This window comes from Helianthus annuus, chromosome 13, assembly GCF_002127325.2.
Source record: "Helianthus annuus cultivar XRQ/B chromosome 13, HanXRQr2.0-SUNRISE, whole genome shotgun sequence".
In the NCBI taxonomy this organism is placed as follows: domain Eukaryota; kingdom Viridiplantae; phylum Streptophyta; class Magnoliopsida; order Asterales; family Asteraceae; genus Helianthus; species Helianthus annuus.
The window spans coordinates 148,689,604-148,713,535 of record NC_035445.2 but is presented as its reverse complement, the minus strand read 5'-3'; the positions used below and the strand labels follow the sequence as shown (position 1 = coordinate 148,713,535).

Here is a 23,932-nt window from a genome sequence, read left to right as displayed (position 1 = left end):
GTCATGCTTAGACAAGAAAAACTAGAACTTAGAGAATTACCACAGAAATATAAACCCTCAGTTTGTTTACCAGTCACCAGGGTTTTCTTTAAGCATGAATCCTGAATATAGCAAGAGTTTTCATCAAACACAACCTTAAGTTTATTGTCTTGGCAAGCTTATACACAGAGATAAGGTTCACACAATATTCAGGAACAACAAACACATCTTTTAGAATAACAGAGTCGGAAAGTTTAATAAAACATCCAATTTGAGTGACTTTAGCATCAGTACCGTTGGGATGTTTAATAGTTATATTATATTCTGACACATCAACCAAATTGAACATATTATCACTAGACATAACCATATGCTGGTTTGCACCAGAATCAATAATCCAGTTTTGCTTTTGTGAAGAGAATAGTTTTGAGTTGAGACATAAAATATTTTTATATTCAGAGAAGGAATTGAAGCATTTACCTCCTACATTGGTCTTATTTGTGTCATCTGTTTTATTCTCATTAAGCAAACCTAGTAACTTAGAAAATTGATCAGCAGTCAGGGAGTTCAAAGAGCTAGAATTTTTGTCATTGACAACATTATTCATAGAAGGACCAGAACCACTACTAGAAGCATTGTTTGACCTAGCCCACTGAGAACTGGTTTGAGTAGGTTTTGATCTATAGTTGGGAGGATAACCATTCAGTTCAAAACATTTATCAACTGTATGTCCAATCTTGTTGCAATGAGAGCATTTTAGATTTGGGTTGGGACCTTTATTGAATTTTTTCTTGTTATCATTAAAATTGTTAGATTTAGTAGCAAAACCTACATTGGGAACTTTAGAAGCACTGTTAGACCCTCTATGAGATTTTTCTCTAGAGATGATAGAAAAGGCAGTTTTGATAGTTAGTAAAGGGTCCCTTGTCAACAGATTGGTTCTAACAGGTTGATAAATATCATCTAACCCCATTAAAAATTGCATAAGTTTGATTAATTGACTGAACTCATTGAATTTAGCAGAAGCATTGCAGGTGCAAGAAGGCAGTTGAAGCATAGCATCAAATTGTTTCCACATAGTGTTGATTTTGTGATAATACTTAGACACACTAGAGCCATTTTGACTAACAAAGTTGATTTTTTTATATAAGCTAAACACAACTGACCCATCAACTTTATCATAAGTATCTTTTAAATCATCCCACACTTCTGAGGCAAGCTTAGAATAGACTTGACCAACATATAATTCATCAGAAACAGAGTTCAGAATCCAAGTGAGCACAATAGAATTACATCGATCCCACTGACTAGCAAGAACATCATCGTCTTTAGATTTACTACAAGTTCCATCAATTAAGCCTAGTTTGTTTTTAGCCATTAGAGCAAGTTTCATAGCATTAGACCACACCACATAATTCTCAATCCCTTTTAGTTTTATGCTAACAATTGTGAGCCCACTAGAGTCACTAGCATGAAGATATAAAGGGTCACTAGCATCTAACTTACTAACCAAGGTCACAGAGGATTCAATTTTATCAGGCATAATGGCAGAACAGTAACACAGAATAGATCAGACAAGATAAGTAAACAGATAAAACAACCAGAGAGAGCAGAGAATCAAAAAGACACCGGCGAAGCCTGGACAGAGGTCCGATCAGAGGTTCATCACTCAAAGGTTCCTCCGCTGATCATGACCTAATCGTACCTCTCGACGACCTTCAGGTCAACAAAACCTTACACTTCGTGGAAAAGCCTGTCGAAATCATGGATCGCCAAACCAAGCAACTCAGACGCTCGCGCATCCCTATCGTGAAAGTCCGATGGGAAGGCAAACGAGGCGCGGAGTTCACTTGGGAACTCGAAAGCGACATGAAGGCCAAGTACCCGCAATTGTTTGAATAAAGATCTGAAGCGTCAAATTGGTAAAACAACTCACGGTGTTGTGCAGCTTCAAGCCTAATTTTGGTACGAAATTCCCGAAATAAGGGGAGTTTGTAACACCCCGTGTTTTCGAATGTCAAAGTCAAAGTCAAAGTCCAAGTCAACTTTGATTTCTTTGACTGTAAATTGTCTTTTCTTATTTTTGTATTATGTGGAGTAAGTGTTGTCTAAATGAAATGATCGAATGTTTAATTAATGCGACCGATTTACGACTGTGAATAGTAGGAAGTAACAATGCGATAAAGTTATTCAATCAATAATCAAGCTAATCGACTCATCAATCAAACTCGAGACTCGAACTATGCGAAATTGGTGTGGTAATACTTATGTGTGTGTGTGCCTTATGTGTTAATCGTGCGTGTATTTTATGTTTGGTGTGATGTTCAATCGAATCAATCGAAACTCGAATCTCAAATCAAATGCAAACAAGATCGAATCACGACGAATGGTACAACGCTTAACCTAAGTACCGCATTCCATCCTCAAACCGACGGACAGACTGAGAGAACGATCCGTACTCTTGAGGACATGCTCCGTGCGTGTGTCATAGATTTCGGTGGTAGCTGGAGAAAACATCTGCCATTAGTCGAATTTTCATACAATAACAGCTATCATGCCAACATTCAAATGGCACCATTCGAGGCTCTATATGGAAGAAGATGTCGATCGCCAATTGTATGGCACGAGATCGGTCACTCGCAATTAACCGGTCCCGAGCTTCTACAAGAGACGACTGACAAAATCCTCCAGATTCGAGATAACTTGGTAAAAGCTCGAAGTAGACAGAAAAGTTACGCCGATAGAAGACGCAAGCCCCTTGAATTTGACGTTGGCGACTACGTACTCCTAATGGTATCACCTTGGAAGGGTGTGGTCAGATTCGGCAAAAGAGGGAAACTAGCGCCGTGATATGTTGGACCTTTTAGGATTCTGGAAAGGATCGGAAAAGTCGCCTACAGACTCGAACTATCGGAGGAACTCAGTAACGTCCACCCGACCTTCCATGTGTCTAACCTCCGAAAATGCCTAGCTGATCATGACCTAATCGTACCTCTCGACGACCTTCAGGTCAACGAAACCTTACACTTCGTGGAAAAGCCTGTCGAAATCATGGATCGCCAAACCAAGCAACTCAGACGCTCGCGCATCCCTATCGTGAAAGTCCGATGGGAAGGCAAACGAGGCGCGGAGTTCACTTGGGAACTCGAAAGCGACATGAAGGCCAAGTACCCGCAATTGTTTGAATAAAGATCTGAAGCGTCAAATTGGTAAAACGACTCACGGTGTTGTGCAGCTTCGAGCCTAATTTTGGGACGAAATTCCCGAAATAAGGGGAGTTTGTAACACCCCGTGTTTTCGAATGTCAAAGTCAAAGTCAAAGTCCAAGTCAACTTTGATTTCTTTGGCTGTAAATAGTCTTTTCTTATTTTTGTATTATGTGGAGTAAGTGTTGTCTAAATAAAATGATCGAATGTTTAAGTAATGCGACCGATTTACGACTGTGAATAGTAGGAAGTAACAATGCGATAAAGTTATTCAATCAATAATCAAGCTAATCGACTCATCAATCAAACTCGAGACTCGAACTATGCGAAATTGGTGTGGTAATACTTATGTGTGTGTGTGCCTTATGTGTTAATTGTGCGTGTATTTTATGTTTGGTGTGATGTTCAATCGAATCAATCGAAATCGAATCGAAACTCGAATCTCAAATCAAATGCAAACAAGATCGAATCACGACGAATGGTAACGTAAGGATAGGGTAAGTTATAGATGATTGTATGTTAGATATAGTAGTTGGGATTAAAAGTAATTTGAATAGGAAACTTTATCGTAATCGCATCGTCTTCAATCGAGATCGAAATATCAAAAATCGTCGCAAAAACACTCGAAAAAGGCGCTGATCGTTCAGGACGCCACTGATCGAACAGGCCAACCGATCGAACATGCTGTTCGATCGAGCATGCCAGTCGATCAGGGGTCCTGGCCGATCGGTCAGCACTTTCCCCATTTGGAGCCTATAAATAGCCCTGTCATTGTCATCTTTACTACTTTTGGAAAGCTCTGACCGACCAACCCTTGTTCTTCACCTTTTCTCAGATTTCTCTCAACTCCGGTAAGTTTTCACTCTAAAACTTATACGTTTTTGATCATTGCATGATTCTACACCTTTCTATCTTTCAAATCTTGAATTCTAACCGTGAAATCACCAAGATATAAGTGTTCTTGAATGATGTCATCATGGTGTTCTTGAAGAACATCGTACTTTGGCCTCATTCCACCATGAGTAGCTTAGATCTAACCGATTTCCACATAAACAAACGAAGATCTGATATAGATCTTAACCTTTTTCTGGTGTAAAGGATTGGATGAAGGATTTTCAACTTTCTTTCAACTCTTTTACTCTCAATGCCTTAAAACCGGTAGAAACGAAGCTTGAACCAACTCACTAGTTATTCTAACAGTTGGATGGTTTAAGATTCGGATTCTATTTACGAGGTTCACCGACTCCGAGTTAAACGTTGAACTATCGTTCCGAACGGCTCACTGGCCGGATTTGGGTGGTTCCTGTCCGAACCAGTGAAGCCAGTAAGAACCCTTGTACTATGGTTCAACTCGTTGTCAAAATACTTCGAAATTATGTCAAAATAATCAAAAACAGCCAAGTGTTAGACGAATGGCCGACCAGGTCAGATGTTGGCCGAAGGGCTAGGCTGTTCGAACGAACAGCCCAGCCGATCGGACAAGCCAGCCGATCGACCGGGCCAGCCGATCGGCTAGCACATGGTCCCACACTTTGACCATTTCATGAAGTATGGTATTGAACGAGGTACTGTTCGATCGAACAACTGTTGGTCAACATTACTCATCGGATCATGAGATACTATGCTTCAACACTTAATCGATTTCACCACTCGTTCGTAGTATGGGATGCCACCCGATCGAACATGCTACTCGATCGAGTGACATCCAGCTGAGTACCCACTATTGAAGTGTATAACCGATCGGTTAAGCCAACCGATCGAACGGACCGTTCGATCGATCGACCTGAAAGGTAAGAGCACTTCAGTGTTCTCAAATACTACAACGAAAACTTCAAAAGTTCAAACCATCATACACAAACACATTCTTCTCAAAGGAAGAAACAATCCACTCGAACAGTCCAGTCGATCCAGCCTGCCGGCCGATCGAACAAGACTGTCCAAATGGACTTTCAAACCAAACGAACAACCCGTTCGATCGAACCTGCTATTCGATCGAGCAGGCTGTTCGACCCATTTACCCATGTTTCCATTTTACGTATATTCATCGTTATGCTATCGAACTATTCAGGCTAACTCTACTTTCAAGCGCTCCCTTCAATCCATTCAATCAACCGCTGTGAGTATACTCGAACCCTTTTTGCTTTAGCACTTTTGGGTGTTACATACGTTACTTATCAAATCACAATCGAACACACTACTCAACTAATTGAACGGTAACCGATTGCATGTAATACGTGACTAAATGAATGCTTGTTGTTATGTTTACATGTGGAATGCTGTCTACCTGCCTTAGCCACATAGTACTATAGTTTGGACTCAACACATGTTCACACGGGGGTTGTTAAGGACAATTACTTGCATGGATTACGGTGGTAATCATGTATTGCGAACTGTCTCGGACAGTCAACCCGCAGTCATTGGTATCGATAGATCCATGTAGATAATTAACATGCTTCATTTTCCTCTGTGTACATGCTGGTTATGCGTAAACTATTTCGAACTCTATATGCTATTATCAAACTTGTATGCTCACCTTTACATTATATGTATTGACTTTATTTTAACGTATGTGACAGGTGTTTAAGATAATTGCTTGCTAGGGAAGTGAAGCTAGAATAAAGCTTTAGAGGCCCCCAACAAATAATTGTCTGTCAGGAACGAGCAACTAGGGCATAGTTGTCTGTAGATCTTGTCAGGCTGGGTCTTAGAAGCATTTGAACAATATTTAAGTTATGTATTATTTAAATCTGAGTTGTCGGAACAGAATTACCTGTTTGGATGTTATCTGTAATAATGTATTTGTTTATTCGGGATACGGTATGGGACGTATCTTTAACTGAATTATATAGATAGTTGTTATGGAAACTTCTGAACAATATGTTTCGCTCAGTGCCATGCCCCGATGATTCCGCCATCGGTTGGGGTGTGACACAACTGACCAAACCAGACACAAATGCAACAGAGTGAACCCTCTCTGTGTCGCAATAATCAAACCGGTCTTGCCTATAACCCGATATCAAGAATGCCTAGACACAAACACAGTGATGCAAATGAAAATAAAGAGATAAGGAAAGGAACGATCTCACAGTTGGTGCAAGCCAAGGAGATCAGGTCTGCAACCTTCACTTAGGGTTGTAAATACTGACCAGAAAGCCGGTAAGACACAAATCCTGTTGGTTTGCCCTAAAAAGAGACCAACGAGGATCTTCTTCACCAAACAGAGGAGAAACCACGGATTAAGGTTTCTGATGTAGCGCCGTCACAACAACCAACCGAAAACTTCAAACCCTAGAAATTAGGGTTTCACACTCCCAGATCTATACCGTCTCTAGAAAACCCTAGGTCGGACAAGAGAAGGTCAGCTGGAGCTTTGAATCGCAGCGGAAGAAGAACCAGAGCCCAATATCAACCTTGGGGCTCTGATACCATGTCAGAACTCAATAATCAAATACTTTTATTATGATGAATCAAATACAAAGACAAGATGAATCTGTCATCACAGATTAATAATCAAAACAAATAACAAAGATCTCCAGCCGGATGATCTTATACAAGAGAAGGTAAACAACCCTAGACTCACGAAAGAACTTGTGAGGATAGGGTAACACAGTAGAGACCAGGGAATGATGAGCAAGAGAAATGAAATGCTCGAATGATGATGCTCCTCGAATCTTCTGCTCAATATATGGGTTCTAAACCCTAAACACCAGCTAATAAACAACTGTCATAAAACGGCTACAAGCCCAAGTGAAGGAGCCCAGTTGCAAAGCAGGTCCGAGACAAGAGGTGAGCCCAAAAACACCAAACCTCACAAATGAAACAAAGGAAACAATTAAGAAAGAATGATATATAAAACATGAGAAAATGTATAAAACCAGGCACATTTATACTGAAGTATATTAGTATTTTAACACAAGTTATCCTGAAATACTTGAACTGATAACTGAAAATATCGTGACTCATGCTCTCATGAGAACTTTGAAGTTTTGAAGAATTTGGACTAGTCCATTACCCAAGAGAACTTCGACGGTGAGAGAATTGATTGTAGATTCATTACGAACATCAATTGTAGTTTATAGATGTGGATCAAACCATCCTTTGAGGAAATTGATTATGAACTTCAATGATTAACCAACTGGGGTAGCCCAGTTGGTCACTGTGACACTTCGGGTTTTCCCGAGCAACCTTCTTGTATTAGCCTTTGGTGTACTTATATTATTAAATGAAAGTTCGTGAATTATCTTGACGAGTTATGTGATCCTTGTATTAAGTATGTGAACTATATATATATATATATATATATATATATATATATATATATGTATGTGTATGATAGTGAACCGAGACCACGAACCCGACTCGAGACCATTCTCGGTCTCGAGTAAACAGTAAACGGTTGGGCCGGTTGGGCCGCAACCTCCCTTAGCCCACTCGAAACCCTTGTAGGGTGCACCACCCACCGAGTATAAAACCCCTCATCCACCTTCTCCATTACACTCTCACACACTCTCTCCCTCACTAAAACCCTAAAAGCTACAAGACCTCCTCTCCTTTCTCTCGGATTCAACCGGCAACAACAAGGACACTCGGCTCGGTTCAAGCTCGGAGTCACCATTCGGAAGCTCACTCATCGACCCTTCATACCCTCACACTTCGAGTCTCTACCGGTTAGTGTTCTAATGTGTACTAGGTGTTATATGTGTGTTAGATGCCTTGTGTGCTTGATGAATGAAATATATGCTTAACCTCTTTTACATGACCTTGATTGATTTGGTGAGTAAAAATCATGTGTTAAATGAAGATTGATGTTCATCTATGATGTAGATGCTTGGTTTCTAGATAGAGTGGTTTGTTAATAATCATGCTAACTTGACATATGAATAAGTAGAAAAATGCTTGAATATGGTGCTATCATGTTCTCGGTTGGGTGTGTGATTGATGATGATCGATAGTACATTAAACTAGGTGTATTATGCTAGCATAAATCGGTTTAAATGTGTATGTTTGTTTAGGATGAAAACCCTAAAGATGAACTAGATGAATATGTGTTGAATGTGGTTGAATATTGCTACAAATATTTGAAAAACTTGTTGTTTGATCCATTTTGGTTAAGTGTTAGACAAGGGAACATGTTTGTGAAACCTTATTGGATAGTACTTATGGCATGAAATCAGAATTCTGTTGCATAGTACATTTCGGGCAGATGCATCAGAATCAGCAGGTAAACGACTCGAGACCATGGAGCTACAACTCGAGATCGCAACGGTTGCGACTCGAGACCTGGACCAAGCAACTTCAAAACGGACTTCAGGTACTCGAGACCATCAAGGTCTCGACTCGAGACCACCTCGTGACAACTCGAGACGGGACTCGAGACCTCCGAAGTTACGAGTCATGCCAGCACCACTCGAGACCAACCATTACAAGCCGAGACCTCCTGGTTGCGACTCGAGACCGCATGTTCTCGAGTCGAGACCACCTTGTCTCGACTGGGCTGTTCACTTTAGTTATTGGGCCATATCGTGATTTGTTTGGGCTGCCTGTTTAACTGAACTAGGTGTTAGTTGATACTGTTGACTGATCCAATAGTAGAACAGGCCCAATAACTCTACATGTAACTGTATGCATGCTATGTGTTAGATTATGTGTAAAATATACGTGACATTCTCTGTACCCAAACCTGACCTATACTGGTAACCATGTTAAGACGTGGTGACCAGCGTGTTTGACAAGTAACCTAATCTGCCGAGCAACCCAAGGTGAGTTCACACACTAATAGCATGCGTCCCAAGGAGGGACACGGTCAAACTGCCAACTTTGGAAAAAAAAATACTTTTGAACTGTTATTTCCGGGGGAAATCCGAATGGGTATTTACTATCTCCGGGGGAGATACGTTTGGATATTATTTATAAATCACAACTAGCCAAGCTAAACGAAACTCTATCACCTTAAGTCCCTGCTTACAGTACCGATTAATCGCCGGGGCGAACGGGTTATTAGTTGATAGCGCTATTAGGTTTGACAACCTCACACCGTGACCGGGGGAGATCGGGCGTGAACTAGTAGACCTTGCATCTTGGTCAATGACGATAGACATTGAATCGGGGCACAGCAACTTTCCGTCAACAGTTTCGGTATCTACAGTTTAGTGAGCTTACAGATGGGGTAGCTCCCCACCACGTGATTATAAATGCTTTATCTAAACAACTTATGTTTTCGAAAACTAAAACTGGACAACTAGTGAACTCGCTCAACTTTACGTTGACACCTTACTGCATGCTTTGCAGGTACCCAGTGATTCAGGAGCTTGCAGCTTGCGGATGTGTAGTGGTCGTCTAACCCGTGTGTTGGGTTCTAACCAAACTTGAACTAAGAATCTTGTTCTAAACTATTTTGTCTATGCTTCCGCTACTTATCTGAACTATTACTTAAACTTAAATACTTTTGAACTTTGATTATGATAATTGCCAACCTTGTGGTTGGTGAGTATTGCTTATGTTATTAATTAAATTGCTTAGTATAATTGGTGGCTGGATCCTGGTCAGTCACGCCTCCAAGCGGTAGTGTTCCGCATGTGGATTTTGGGGGTGTGACAGATTGGTATCAGAGCCATTGGTTATAGTGAACTTGGTTTTAAAAAGGGGAAATCTTTTTGAGAAAAACCAGACTATAACCGGTGACTCGTGACGACACTACACTCCAAGTGCAAGACTCAACACATTAGACCTCATAGCTCGGACTAGTGTTTACTTGCTTGCTTGCTTTATGTTTTCTGTTTTGCTATACGTACTAGTGTGCCTAGTTAGATAGATACACCTCCCTCTTCTATCTCATTATTGCTACATTACGACATCACACTCATACTATGTTTTCTGATTATGAAGACAATGAGTGGACGCGGAAGAGGAAACATTAACATGACTCAGGCTCAATTCACTAACCTGCTTAACACGGTGGCTGCAGCTTTCGCAGCTCACCCTGGAGGTAAACTCGTTATCTTAGGATGTTTAGATCCTACCGCCGCATCGTCTTTTTACCCCTAAACCTATTCGCTTCGCTTCTCACCACAGGTCAGCATGCACCTGCGCAACCACACGTGTGTACTTTCAAAACTTTCATAGATTGCAAACCTCTCCAATTCAATGGCACTGAGGGTGCCATAGGTCTTCTGCACTGGATTGAGAAAGTCGAAGCCGTCTTTGCTGTCTGTGAGTGTCCCCCTGCAAATTGGGTGAAATTTGCTACTGGTACGCTCGAAGGAAACGCGCTTTCCTGGTGGAAGGCGCAAATTCAGATGTTTGGTTTGGAAACTGCTAATGCTACTGCGTGGGAGGATTTCAAGGGCATGATTAAGGAGGAGTATTGTCACAGGGATGACATCCACAAGCTCGAAAACGAGTACTATGAGCTCAAGATGGTTGGATCAGAGATCGAGGCATACACCAAGCAGTCCAACGACTATGCTGCTCTTTGCCCAAACATGTTTCGACCCATGTACCGAAGAATCGAGTTGTACATCAAGGGTTTGGCTCCAGAAATTCGAAGCCATGTGACTGCAGCCAACCTCAATACCATTCAGCCGGTTGTTCGTCTTGCTCACAAACTCACTGATCAGGCCGTGGAACACGGCAAGCTGCCCAAAAGGATCAGTGCTACTGCTGGAACTTCTAATGACAACAAGCGTAAGTGGGAAGGGAATCAAAGCAAGGATGCTAACCCCACTCAGGCCTCAACCCAGCAAAGGAAAACTGACAACAACAAGGGCCCTCAACAACAGGGTGGCTATCGCGGGAACCACCCCAAGTGCAACAAGTGCAATCGACATCACAGTGGGCCTTGTGGGAAAAGTCAGTGTCAGCGATGTAACAAGATGGGGCATGAGGCCAAGGACTGTAGGAGTCCACGTCCCGCCGGGCAGAACCAGCAGCAGCAACAGCAGCATCATCGGAACGTCAAGGGTTGTTTCCAGTGTGGAGCTGAGGGGCACTTTAAGAAGAATTGCCCTGAACTGAACCAGAATCGCAACAGCAATCAGGGAGCTGGAAACAACGATCAAAACAACAATGCTGGGAATGGTACAAGGGGAAGGGCTTTTGTGATTGGAGCTGGAGAAGCGAGGAATGACCCCAACGTCGTGGCGGGTAAGTTCCTACTCGATGATCGTTATGGTTCTGTATTATTTGATTCTGGAGCCGATGCTAGTTATGTGTCCCTACGTATTAGTAAGAAGCTTAAGCACCCGCCTTCGTTACTAAGTTCTAAACATATCGTCGAGCTAGCTAATGGTAGAAACATCGAGGCCTCACATGTTATCAAAGGCTGCAAACTAGTACTGTCTGGTCAGACCTACAGCATCGATCTTTTCCCTATCGTTCTTGGAAGCTTCGACGTCGTTATCGGTATGGATTGGTTATCCAAACATCGCGCAGAAATCCTCTGTCAAGAGAAAATGGTTCGAATTCCCCGCCGTTCTGGCAAACCCCTCATCGTGCAAGGTGATAAAGGCGGAGAAGTCACAGGCATCATCTCGTTCTTAAAAGCCCAGAAATGTTTACGGAAGGGGCACACCGCTATTTTAGCACTTGTCACCAACCCACAGGAAAAGGAAAAGAGGATTAAAGATCTTCCTGTGGTACGCGACTACCCCGAGGTATTCCCTGAAGAACTTCCTGGACTCCCTCCCCACCGTCAAGTCGAATTCCAAATCGAGCTGGCTCCCGGAGCAGCGCCTATAGCTCGTGCGCCTTATCGACTAGCCCCCGCGGAACTAAAGGAACTCTCTACGCAAATGCAGGAACTATTGGATAAACGATTTATCCGTCCTAGTTCGTCACCCTGGGGAGCACCAGTGCTCTTTGTTAAGAAGAAGGATGGCACATTCCGAATGTGCATCGACTATCGTGAGCTGAACAAGGTTACCATCAAGAACCGTTACCCTCTCCCGCGTATCGACGACCTATTCGATCAGTTGCAAGGATCGAGCTACTACTCAAAGATTGACCTAAGATCGGGCTATCATCAGCTAAGAGTCCGTAATGAAGACATCTCCAAAACTGCATTCAGAACTCGTTATGGTCATTACGAATTCCTTGTCATGCCCTTTTGGATGACTAACGCGCCTGCGGTGTTCATGGACCTCATGAACCGAGTGTGCAAGCCTTACCTCGACAAATTCGTGATTGTGTTTATCGACGACATCCTAATCTACTCGAAAAGTCAAGAAGAGCATGAACAGCACCTACGCCTTATCCTCGAACTCCTTCGCAATGAGCAACTGTACGCCAAGTTCTCGAAATGTGACTTCTGGCTTCGAGAAGTCCATTTCCTTGGGCACGTGGTCAATAAGAACGGGATTCACGTTGACCCAGCTAAGATCGACTCTATAAAGAATTGGCCTACGCCCAAAACCCCTACCGAAGTTCGCCAATTCTTACGATTGGCAGGATACTATCGTAGATTTATCAAGGGGTTCTCAAAGATCGCTCAGCCCCTCACGACACTCACCCAGAAGGGTATTGCTTACAAGTGGAATGAAGCTCAGGAGTCCGCTTTTCAAAAGCTAAAGGATAGCCTCTGTAGTGCTCCTATTCTCTCGTTACCTGAGGGTACCGACGATTTTCGTAGTTTACTGCGATGCGTCTATTCATGGGCTTGGTTGCGTGCTGATGCAACGCGAGAAAGTTATTGCTTACGCTTCTCGACAACTTAAGACTCACGAAAGGAACTACACTACGCACGACTTGGAGCTGGGAGCAGTGGTTTTTGCGCTTAAGATATGGAGACATTACCTGTACGGTACCAAGTGCACTATTTACACCGATCACAGGAGTCTCGAGCATATCTTCAAGCAAAAGGAATTAAACATGTGACAACGTCGATGGGTCGAACTCTTGAATGATTATGAATGCGCCATCAAGTACCATCCAGGCAAGGCCAATGTCGTGGCAGACGCCCTCAGCCGAAAAGACACTACGCCCAAGCGCGTGCGAGTGCTACAACTTACCATCCAGTCTAACCTTCCTACTCAGATTCGAAATGCTCAGGTTGAAGCTCTGAAACCGGAAAACATCAGGGCTGAGTCCCTGCGAGGATCGAGGCAACGATTAGAACAAAAAGAAGATGGCGCTTACTATGTGACAGGGCGCATTTGGGTTCCACTCTACGGAGAGCTACGTGAACTTGTGATGGACGAAGCCCATAAGTCTCGTTACTCAGTACATCCTGGTTCGGATAAGATGTACCACGACTTAAGGACCACCTATTGGTGGCCTGGCATGAAAGCCAACATAACAACATATGTTAGCAAATGTTTGACCTGCGCGAGAGTCAAGACTGAGTATCAGAAACCAGCGGGCCTACTCCAACAACCAGAAATCCCGAAATGGAAATGGGAGCAAATTTCCATGGATTTCGTTACTGGCCTACCTAGATCCCAACGCGGGAACGACACTATTTGGGTGATAGTAGATCGATTGACCAAGTCCGCACACTTTCTGGCCATTAAGGAGACAGGCAAGTTTTCTACCTTGGCAGAGGTTTACTTAAAGGAAGTAGTTTCAAGGCACGGGGTGCCAACCTCCATTATTTCCGATCGAGACGCGCGATTTACTTCGGAGTTGTGGCAAGCTATGCACAAATCCTAACTCTACTTTCAAGCGCTCCCTTCAATCCATTCAATCAACCGCTGTGAGTATACTCGAACCCTTTTTGCTTTAGCACTTTTGGGTGTTACATACGTTACTTATCAAATCACAATCGAACACACTACTCAACTAATTGAACGGTAACCAATTGCATGTAATACGTGACTAAATGAATGCTTGTTGTTATGTTTACACGTGGAATGCTGTCTACCTGCCTTAGCCACATAGTACTATAGTTTGGACTCAGCACCCGTTCACACGGGGGTTGTTAAGGACAATTACTTGCATGGATTACGGTGGTAATCATGTATTGCGAACTGTCTTGGACAGTCAACCTGCAGTCATTGGTATCGATAGATCCATGTAGATAATTAACATGCTTCGTTTTCCTCTGTGTACATGCTGGTTATGCGTAAACTATTTCGAACTCTATATGCTATTATCAAACTTGTATGCTGACCTTTACATTATATGTATTGACTTTATTTTAACGTATGTGACAGGTGTTTAAGATAATTGTTTGCTAGGGAAGTGAAGCTAGAATAAAGCTTTAGAGGCCCCCAACAAATAGTTGTCTGTCAGGAACGAGCAACTAGGGCATAGTTGTCTGTAGATCTTGTCAGGCTGGGTCTTAGAAGCTTTTGAACAATATTTAAGTTATGTATTATTTAAATCTGAGTTGTCGGAACAGAATTACCTGTTTGGATGTTATCTGTAATAATGTATTTGTTTATTCGGGATACGGTATGGGACGTATCTTTAACTGAATTATATAGATAGTTGTTATGGAAACTTCTGAACAATCTGTTTCGCTCAGTGCCATGCCCCGATGATTCCGCCATCGGTTGGGGTGTGACAAAACTGACCAAACCAGACACAAATGCAATAGAGTGAACCCTCTCTGTGTCGCAATAATCAAACCGGTCTTGCCTATAACCCGGTATCAAGAATGCCTAGACACAAACACAGTGATGCAAATGAAAATAAAGAGATAAGGAAAGGAACGATCTCACAGTTGGTGCAAGCCAAGGAGATCAGGTCTGCAACCTTCACTTAGGGTTGCAAATACTGACCAGAAAGCCGGTAAGACACAAATCCTGTTGGTTGCCCTAAAAAGAGACCAACGAGGATCTTCTTCACCAAACAGAGGAGAAACCACGGATTAGGGTTTCTGATGTAGCGCCGTCACAACAACCAACCGAACACTTCAAACCCTAGAAATTAGGGTTTCACACTCCCAGATCTACACCGTCTCCAGAAAACCCTAGGTCGGACAAGAGAAGGTCAGCTGGAGCTTTGAATCGCAGCGGAAGAAGAACCAGAGCCCAATATCAACCTTGGGGCTCTGATACCATGTCAGAACTCAATAATCAAATACTTTTATTATGATGAATCAAATACAAAGACAAGATGAATCTGTCATCACAGATTAATAATCAAAACAAAGAACAAAGATCTCCAGCCGGATGATCTTATACAAGAGAAGGTAAACAACCCTAGACTCACGAATGAACTTGTGAGGATAGGGTAACACAGTAGAGACCAGGGAATGATGAGCAAGAGAAATGAAATGCTCGAATGATAATGCTCCTCGAATCTTCTGCTCAATATATGGGTTCTAAACCCTAAACACCAGCTAATAAACAGCTGTCATAAAACGGCTACAAGCCCAAGTGAAGGAGCCCAGTTACAAAGCAGGTCCGAGACAAGAGGTGAGCCCAAAAACACCAAACCTCACAAATGAAACAAAGGAAACAATTAAGAAAGAATAATATATAAAACATGAGAAAATGTATAAAACCAGGCACATTTATACTGAAGTATATTAGTATTTTAACACAAGTTATCCTGAAATACTTGAACTGATAACTGAAAATATCGTGACTCATGCTCTCATGAGAACTTTGAAGTTTTGAAGAATTTGGACTAGTCCATTACCCAATAATTTTGAGAACTTCGACGGTGAGAGAATTGATTGTAGATTCATTACGAACATCAATTGTAGTTTATAGATGTGGATCAAACCATCCTTTGAGGAAATTGATTATGAACTTCAATGATTAACCAACTGGGGTAGCCCAGTTGGTCACTGTGACACTTCGGGTTTTCCCGAGCAACCTTCTTGTATTAGCCTTTGGTGTACTTATATTATTAAATGAAAGTTCGTGAATTATCTTGACGAGTTATGTGATCCTTGTATTAAGTATGTGAACTATATATATATATATATATATATGTATGTGTATGATAGTGAACCGAGACCACGAACCCGACTCGAGACCACTCTCGGTCTCGAGTAAACAGTAAACGGTTGGGCCGGTTGGGCCGCAACCTCCCTTAGCCCACTCGAAACCCTTGTAGGGTGCACCACCCACCGAGTATAAAACCCCTCATCCACCTTCTCCATTACACTCTCACACACTCTCTCCCTCACTAAAACCCTAAAAGCTACAAGACCTCCTCTCCTTTCTCTCGGATTCAACCGGCAACAACAAGGACACTCGGCTCGGTTCAAGCTCGGAATCACCATTCGGAAGCTCACTCATCGACCCTTCATACCCTCACACTTCGAGTCTCTACCGGTTAGTGTTCTAATGTGTACTAGGTGTTATATGTGTGTTAGATGCCTTGTGTGCTTGATGAATGAAATATATGCTTAACCTCTTTTACATGACCTTGATTGATTTGGTGAGTAAAAATCATGTGTTACATGAAGATTGATGTTCATCTATGATGTAGATGCTTGGTTTCTAGATAGAGTGGTTTGTTAATAATCATGCTAACTTGACATATGAATAAGTAGAAAAATGCTTGAATATGGTGCTATCATGTTCTCGGTTGGGTGTGTGATTGATGATGATCGATAGTACATTAAACTAGGTGTATTATGCTAGCATAAATCAGTTTAAATGAGTATGTTTGTTTAGGATGAAAACCCTAAAGATGAACTAGATGAATATGTGTTGAATGTGGTTGAATGTTGCTACAAATATTTGAAAAACTTGTTGTTTGATCCATTTTGGTTAAGTGTTAGACAAGGGAACATGTTTGTGAAACCTTATTGGATAGTACTTATGGCATGAAATTAGAATTCTGTTGCATAGTACATTTCGGGCAGATGCATCAGAATCAGCAGGTAAACGACTCGAGACCAACGGTTGCGACTCGAGACCATGGAGCTACAACTCGAGATCGCAATGGTTGCGACTCGAGACCTGGACCAAGCAACTTCAAAACGGACTTCAGGGACTCGAGACCATCAAGGTCTCGACTCGAGACCACCTCGTGACAACTCGAGACGGGACTCGAGACCTCCGAAGTTGCGAGTCATGCCTGCACCACTCGAGACCAACCATTACAAGCCGAGACCTCCTGGTTGCGACTCGAGACCGCATGTTCTCGAGTCGAGACCACCTTGTCTCGACTGGGCTGTTCACTTTAGTTATTGGGCCATATCGTGATTTGTTTGGGCTGCCTGTTTAACTGAACTAGGTGTTAGTTGATACTGTTGACTGATCCAATAGTAGAACAGGCCCAATAACTCTACATGTAACTGTATGCATGCTATGTGTTAGATTATGTGTAAAATATACGTGACATTCTCTGTACCCAAACCTGACCTATACTGGTAACCATGTTAGGATGTGGTGACCAGCGTGTTTGACAAGTAACCTAATCTGCCGAGCAACCCAAGGTGAGTTCACACACTAAAAACATGCGTCACAAGGAGGGACACGGACAAACTGCCAACTTTGGAAAAAAAAATACTTTTGAACTATTATTTCCGGGGGAAATCCGAATGGGTATTTACTATCTCCGGGGGAGATACGTTTGGATATTATTTATAAATCACAACTAGCCAAGCTAAACGAAACTCTATCACCTTAAGTCCCTGCTTACAGTACCGATTAATCGCCGGGGGCGAACGGGTTATTAGTTGATAGCGCTATTAGGTTTGACAACCTCACACCGTGACCGGGGGAGATCGGGCATGAACTAGTAGACCTTGCATCTTGGTCAATGACGATAGACATTGACTCGGGGCACAGCAACTTTCCGTCAACAGTTTCGGTATCTACAGTTTAGTGAGCTTACAGATGGGGTAGCTCCCCACCACGTGATTATAAATGCTTTATCTAAACAACTTATGTTTTCGAAAACTAAAACTGGACAACTAGTGAACTCGCTCAACTTTGCGTTGACACCTTACTGCATGCTTTGTAGGTACCCAGTGATTCAGGAGCTTGCAGCTTGCGGATGTGTAGTGGTCGTCTAACCCGTGTGTTGGGTTCTAACCAAACTTGAACTAAGAATCTTGTTCTAAACTATTTTGCCTATGCTTCCGCTACTTATCTGAACTATTACTTAAACTTAAATACTTTTGAACTTTGATTACGATAATTGCCAAACTTGTGGTTGGTGAGTATTACTTATGTTATTAATTAAATTGCTCAGTATAATTGGTGGCTGGATCCTGGTCAGTCACGCCTCCAAGCGGTAGTGTTCCGCATGTGGATTTTGGGGGTGTGACAGTCACCGACACCCACCTCTTCCCAGAGGTACCGGGTTCGAGTCTTGGGAGTGGCATATGTCGCCCAGGGTAAGAACTCGGCATGGGGAATTCACCGCGGAGCTAGCTTGGTCGGGTAGCGGCTCCCGGAGTGGGATCACTCCGGCGGTTGGGAGGACCGTGCACTATCCCCCCCCCCCCTATTGGACTATGACATTAGACGGTTTAGTAACTCAAAACCTTAGGTTTCACTGTTTCAAGCTCTAGGGCAGTCATTTCAACTTCATGCATTTTGGATAAAGAATTTTAGCAAATTACGTCTCCATGGTTTGGACAAGCCTATGATAATGATAACTTATGGTTAGGTTGTGAGCTTTAATAGAATATATTCGCACATCATTTACTAATGTCAGATATCAGCCGAGAGAAGAATATATTGTGAGGGATATCAATTGCATAGTTGTTCTATAATAGTGGACTCAGCAATGCTATAATAGCTTCTTATTTTAACTACCATAACACCAAATGACTTGTTAAGGTTGTGAGTCTTTTGTCTTTGTTAGCCTCAGGAATTAAGTTTGAGGTTAAGGTTTGGAAATAACATTGGTCTAAATGCAGTGGCGGAGTCACACTTTGAACAACGGTGTCGTCCGACACCATTGAATTTTGTGTAGCAAATACAATGTATAATAGGAAAAATTCGAACGACACCGTTGTCACCATTGTTTTTTTAAAAAACGACACCATTGTTTTGTTTTCTTCTAAAAGAATTACATAATAAACAAATTTATATTTCAAAAATTAAGCCCAGTTACTTGAATTTAATTAGTATACTTTAAATCATTAAAAGTCCATGCTTAATTTTTATTTCTTCTAATCCAGCATTATAGCCCCGTGTCTAATTGGTTTTGTTTCAATTGTTTAACTTGAAAAAGATCTTTTTTTTTGCAAGTTGCCATTGAAAACATTATGAATCGTTTTCAAAACTTGAAAATGCGTACAAAACAACTATTAAATACATTTTTTTTCAAATGATTTTGTTATTTTATTATGTGTTTTTATTCAATAACATTGTACTTTTACTATGATATTTGTTTTTATTATGTGATTTTACCCGATTAGATCCGAACCGATCCAAAAAGTTTGACTCCGGGTTACTATAAACCGAGGTATCTATAAAAAAAATGACACCATAAGAAAAAATTTCTAGCTCCGCCACTGTCTAAATGGATGAATCTATCTATTATACTAAAGCAAAATAACTTTGACCAATTGACCATGATGTGGCATAGGTCTTTAGCTAGATAATTGTGTGTTTGAGCGGCAAAATGGATTTCATCTATTCTTATTCACTTTTTGTGAGCGGCAAAAGGTTTTCCTCCATTTTCCTTCATTCATTTGTGAAACAACTGTGTTCTTCATATGGAAACTCCAATTAATCATCAATCACTTCAAAATCTTCTAAAAAAATTATGAATATGTTTCCATTTCTTTTCCCTTTATTACCTTCACACGCTCTCTCTCTCCGATTAAACTCCTTTCAGTTTCTTCCATACCTATGAAAACCCTAATTCACAGCCGTATTCAATCAAAATTGTAGTTTCTCATACCTATCAAAACCCTAATTGAAACATCAACCATGATAGAGGCAGTGAAACCAGGCGGCGACAGTGGTGGTCTAATGTTGATGGTGGAGGAGTCGCGACAGCAGTGGTTTTGTGGTACTTGAATCTTCGTCTCAATCATTCCCTACGCCATCTAATATTTTACAGGTTCGATTTGATTTTTTTAAATTGGGTTTGAATTCGATTGGATAATGAGTTTTACTAATTTTGATTTGTGGGTTCTGTATATCTTAATAAAATTAGGGTTATTTATTGGATGATTTTGATATGTATAACATAGATGTTGAAAGAAGATGCAAATAGTGGAAAAGTGTCGTCTAATGTACCTGTTGCACTCAAAGAATTGAATGAAAATGGTGATGATTTTACCTTAGCAGATTCCTCAGGTTATTTTCAATTTGTATGGTATGCTTTTTATGTGTTCAGAAGATGATTATGTCTTTAAATTAAAAGATAAAGGAGTGATACAATTGAATTAGTTTGATCTAGATGTTTGGCATCCATGAAACAATTGTTGTATCATTTATTTTGAATATACGATCTTAATCATTTATATGTTTACCAATTTAGGGTGGAATGAACAAAAAGATCATCACTGATACAAATCTGACATCAGTATCTTATAATTTGGTGTGCATAACCTTCAACTTCAACGCTTGAAGGTAATATTGATTTTAATTTTTGAATTTTGTTACGAAATTGCTTATCATCACCAAAATTTGAAGAAGCGAATTGACAATTTTGAAATTTTTTTACTCCTTGAAGAATCCCAGGTTAGTTATATGTTTGTTGTTGTTCTTAAAGATTTTCTGAAATTGACTATTAAAGGTATGTTATGGTAAAGCTAGCTTAGAATGGTTGCAAGTTTGAAAAGCGATTTGATTGTATTAGGGAATATGAGAATTTTGAGTGTAGTTCTGATGAGGGTTGACTGAAAATAATGTCAATTTTTTTCTCTGAATGTTGTAATTGATCTTGCAGGAACCGTTTTAATTCTCACCATATCATCAGGCTATCCGAGAACCTTTTAACTACTATATGTTTGTTCAAATTATATCTGTCCTTTAATCAACTTCAGGTTAGTTAACCACCTAAAAATACAAGTAAATGACTTCGTAACGGCGCTTAGTGTTTATTTGCCATTCTAACCGTTGTCAGTTGTTGTCAAGAGTCATATGTTGGCAATATTCTATTTTCCATGAGATGGAAGAACAACTCAAGAAGGTGCCAGCTTTTCATAATCATCTTTAGTTTATGCATTTCTCTGGGAAAAAAAGGAGCCTTTTTTATTTGTTTTAAATCAGAGAAAAAGTTAGGGTTTTACGCCAAATGAAATGGGTAATTTTTAGGTTTTTTAGTTTGTTTTCTGTTCATTGTAAAATAAAGTAGGGTTTCATATGTTTTAAGTTCAATCCAAATGAATTATTTTTATATTTTCATTTTGTTTTTTGTTCATCAGAGAAAAGATGGTTTAATTAATGATGCCATCAAGGATTTTTTTCTACTGCGTCTATTGCTCCCTAAAATAATGTTTTTTACACATCACAAATTATGTTCTTGAATTAAGCTATTGATTCAACATTGAGGCATATCGTTGTCTTTCCATTCCATCATGTTATGTTGTTATTTTATTCCTAAAGATTGTAGATTTTAAACTATTAGGGTTTTTTAGCAAACAACTGATATTATTATTTTTCACATTTATTTTTTGGGTTTTGGGGATTCAAGATTAACCCAAAATTAAGCACATTAGATGGTCAGTTACTGTATGTGGTCTTTTTCCAGGTGTAATTCAAGGGTGTTTGTTTAGGTTGTTTGGACAAACTAACTAATAAGGATCGTAGGTTGCTCGAAGCATACAAGGGTTACCTGATTGTTGAATCAAGGCTTATAACATGCGATTTAAGGTGGTTTTGCGGTCGTCATCTATATTTGGTTCAGGTCATCATTTTCAAAGAACAAGAATCAAGGTACAACAGGTGAACACAAGTTTGCTACTACTGTTTCTGCTCTGGTATTGCTTATTTTTTCCCAGTTTTGTTTATTGATCTTTATGAGTGTGGGGCTGGATTGAGACACATATCCCATTGTTTCATTTTGTTTAATTTATGCATAGAAGGTGCTCGATGAAATGCCTGTGCGAAAACTATTGAACTTGGGATGAATCATAATTCACATGTTGATTAAAGTTGCTTAATATGATTGCCCACCTACGTACTTTGCTAGGGAGTAAACTATCGGGAAATTCGGTACCGCTACCGGTTTCGAACCGGGTTGATAGCTTTTGCTAATTCCTACTATGAACTTGGTTTGATTTAATAGGTCAAAGAATCAACAAGGATGTTTAGTCAAAAAGTTGTCCTATGGTTAAAGATAAGTGGCTTCTTCCTGAAACCTTGAAATACCATATGTTTACTTATATATTTGTTGTTGAATTTTTGAGATTTTTTTAAACTTAGTTTTATTAATGCTATTACGAAATATAGACCAACAAAAGGATTTGTGCAACGGTACAAGGTTGCATGTTACAAAATTGTACAGTCGTGTAATTGAAGCAAAGATAATCTTGGGTTGAAATATTGGTACTCGCACATTCATACCTAGAATTAAAATAATTCCTTTGGATAGAAAGATTCCTTACGCGTTTCAAATGAGCCAATTTCTAATAGCCGTATGTTTCACGATGACGATCAACAAAAGCCAGGGCCAGTCGCTATCAAAAGGTGGTTTGTACTTGAGACAACCCGTTTTCACACATGGTCAGTTGTATGTAGCTTTATCAAAGGTTAATACACGAGATTGAGTCAAGCTACTAATACTTGACAACGACGACGAACCTACGAATAAAAATAATAATGTTGTTTATACAGAGATCTTCAATGAGTTGTAATTTATGGTTGTATTCATGCATTTTAATTATTTGGTGTACTCTCTCTCATTTCCGTTAATATTTCAACGTATATATAATTAAAATATTTACGTCAACATGTTAAAGTAGTTATTTTTCTTATTAGCCACCCGTGTAACACACGGGAACTTAGACTAGTGTTATGTAAATGACACTGAAGTTTTATAAAATGATCGCTTAGGGACAAGCAAAACTTCAGTGTTGGGATATGTGATATGTCTGAAAGAACACATAGATTTTAGTAGTTAAAACCCCATATTTGTAGTTATTTCTTGCAAATTCATAAATATATAATCTAAGACTACCCGTAGTCGTTGTGATCTGGCCGTTTTCAATGTCAAACAAGCCCATTCTCGGCTCCCATGGTCATTTTTTTGAAAATAATGCAAGGAGCGTGTAATATTCCACGCCATATGGGGCATTCCATTGACCAATCACATCTAATCCCTCCTTCTTTGGCCAATCAAGTTTTTTCATGTTTTTTTTTATTTTTTTTTTAATTCTTTACACACCTTTTAACATAATGCCTATATCCTCACTACACCCATTTTAGAAAAACGCCCCTTTGCTGACTAAGACGACACGTGGCGGACAACGCCCAAGGGTGGGGCATTATTCAACCAAACAACTAGGCATGGTCTAACAAGCTTTTCAAATGACTAGAAGGATTCCGATCCTAATTGGTTATCTTTTACATACTTAAATTTAAAACCAACTTTTCATGCATTTATTTTCTTAACGCTCATTAATACATCGGTTAGATATTAATTAAGAGTTTAGTATTAAAAGCTATCGTATCTTAAGATTGATACTCAGTAACTTACCTAAATTATACAATGATAATTGGTGTAAATTTGTGTAAGGTTTTGTAGTCGGTTGGGTCGCCCATTGTTTTTTGTTTGGGTTGGCCGTTTTTCAATGAAGTTTTCGTTTCAAAAAAAAAAATGATAGGTATGCCTGCCCATTACATGTGTAGTTAGTCATTTTAGGTTTTTTTTTACCGTAAAGCTGGTATGTGCATTGTTTGATATTTATTTGTTACTATCTAAGTACGTCAGGG

General features: G+C 40.4%; 1 long non-coding RNA gene across 1 annotated transcript; it reads left to right on the top strand.

Annotated features, from left to right (window-relative positions):
• Nucleotides 1-19,751: 19,751 nt before the first annotated feature.
• LOC118485485 lies at nt 19,752-21,223 on the top strand. The gene is made up of 3 exons (XR_004876274.1): nt 19,752-20,111; nt 20,245-20,350; nt 20,535-21,223. It is a non-coding gene; the product is annotated as an uncharacterized LOC118485485 (long non-coding RNA).
• The last annotated feature ends 2,709 nt before the right edge of the window (nt 21,224-23,932 follow it).